General features: G+C 47.4%; 1 pseudogene; it reads left to right on the plus strand.

Moving 5' to 3' along the window:
- The first annotated feature begins 911 nt into the window (after positions 1-911).
- On the plus strand, positions 912-1,830 carry LOC147638223 (tetraspanin-8 pseudogene; annotated as a pseudogene).
- Positions 1,831-2,384: the final 554 nt, after the last annotated feature.

A 2,384-nucleotide genomic window follows, 5' to 3' on the forward strand; every position in this document is an offset into this window, starting at 1 on the left:
ACAATGTGTATTCACATGTGTGGCGGCCACACACATGTCACTCACACATGTGACCGCACATTGACATGTGGGTTCCCACGTGTGGGTTATTTCACACGTGCAAATCGTAGGGTGCAAGTACATGGCGTGGCAATGTGGTGTCCGTACCATTGCATGTGGCATCACAACACTATAAATATCTAGTAAATCTGGGAGAAATAATTTTGCCTCCAAGTTGCCGGTCAGCATTGACCTGCCCGTTGCCATTGAGCTGCCCTTTGCCCCCATCCCCCTGACGTGCCCTTGCCACGGTGCCCTTTGCCCTTTGCCCCCCCTGAGCTGCCCTTTGCCCCCAACCTAGTGATATTCCCCTAGCCCCCTCAGCTACATCCAACAACATTCTTGTGTCTCGTATTTTTTTGTAGAAAAAAAGGTGTGAATAAGTGGATCTTGGTCATTCAGATTGCAGTATTCACGCCGTGTTTCCAACTCTCCATAGCAACCGAAATCCTATCTTCTCTTGTGCTACACCCTACCAAGGTTATTGAGAGGTATTGTTGACAAACAATTTCTACTTGGTTGTCCCACCTACCCCCATAGTTACACCCATGAGCATTTTTGTGCCCCAAATACTCCATCAACGGTAGAAAAACAACGCGAATAGGGGGATCCTGATCAATTGGATTGTGGTAATCACACCGTTTTTCCAACACTCTCCTTAGCTATTGAAATCTTAGCTTCTATTGTGTGCTCATAAGCTACAACCTTGTAGGGTTCTTTAGAGGTGCTCTTGGCCAGATTTAAGGTTTACTGCTCCTCTAGCTCTTGGAGATCACCTCTGCAAATTCAGCTCCATCTGTGATCGATCCGGCGCACTTAGCTAGCTTATAGCAGGTGCAGTGATCAGTTTGCTTGAATCAAAGCAGATTAATATGGGCGTGAGCAACCATCTAAAAGGGATCCTCAATTTCCTCACCGCCCTTCTCTCCATCCCCATATTAGGTGCCGGCATATGGCTTGCAACCAAGCACAGCACAGACTGCATGCGCTTCCTGCAATGGCCGGTCATCATCATCGGCCTGTTCTTACTGCTGGTATCTCTGGCGGGGCTGGTGGGCTCCTGCTGCCGCGTCACGTGGGTGATGTGGGTTTATTCCGCGGTGATGCTGCTCCTCATTGTGTTGTTGCTGTGCTTCACGGTGTTCGCCTTCGTGGTGACCAACGAGGGCGCCGGCGACGCCGTCTCCGGCAAAGGATTCAAAGAATTCCACCTGGGCAGCTACTCTAGCTGGCTGCAGAAGCAGGTGAACAAGGCCAGCAACTGGGACAAGATCAAGAGCTGCCTGGCCGACTCCAAGCTCTGCAGCCGCCTCGACGACCACTATACCACCAGCGCCGCGCCGACCTCTCCGCCATCCAGGTATGCAAGAAGGCCATCGGATTCATGGATATTGCTCTCAAATTAAGGGGCGCATTTGATCATAGATCATAACATAGTTTTCTATTGACAGCTTGCTTTGCTCAGAATTAAAGCGTTTACTTAATTTTTAATGTTGATGATCATGCAGTCCGGATGCTGCAAACCTCCCACCGCTTGCAATTTCACCTTCGTAGCCTCTACCAACTGGACCATAATCGCAACCAATGAGGGCGCAGACGCAGATTGCCAAGCTTGGAGTGATGATGCCTCCCAGCTGTGCTACGCCTGCAACTCTTGCAAGGCGGGGGTTCTTCAAAACGGTCGCCATCGTCAACGTCGTCGTGCTGGTGTTCCTCATCATCGTCTACGGTGTAGCTTGCTGCACTCTCAGAAACGTGAGGAGAGACAAATCCTACGGTTATAATGCCTAAGCACGGAGTCTCTCAAGGTCATGTTCACAGTCCCACCATCTCTCGAGCCATTAACATTTTTAACATTTTTGTTTCTTAACATTTTTGTTTCTTAACAGTCCCACCATCTCTCGAGCCCATGCGTTAATTTTGTTTCTAAACATTTTTTCAGAAAACGATATACTTTTCCACATCCTCTTTTATAAAACGTGTGGTCATCATTAAGTCTCCATACTCCCGATTTAGTTTTAATGATAAAATATGTGCTCCGATGATCGTTTATTATGCATCGATAGGTCTCCATGTTCCTGATTTGATCGATATAAAGTTGCGATCTACATCCAATTTTTGAATCATTTCATGATAGTACATGGTGTGCCTCAGGGATTGGTACGGCGTCATCCAAAAAAACGGCCCTGTGTTACAGAGATTTATAATTCCTCCTTATTGCTAGTTGGATTGATGAACAAGCGACATGCTACGCAATATTTAACTCCTTGCAATGCCACTCCTTGGCATTGCAATAGGATTAAAAAGAGAATGGGATTTGCTTATATCACAGCCTCAGCTTACAG

This window comes from Cibotium barometz, chromosome 5 (genome assembly GCF_041138505.1).
Source record: "Cibotium barometz isolate CiBa-2024 chromosome 5, ASM4113850v1, whole genome shotgun sequence".
NCBI lineage: Eukaryota > Viridiplantae > Streptophyta > Polypodiopsida > Cyatheales > Cibotiaceae > Cibotium > Cibotium barometz.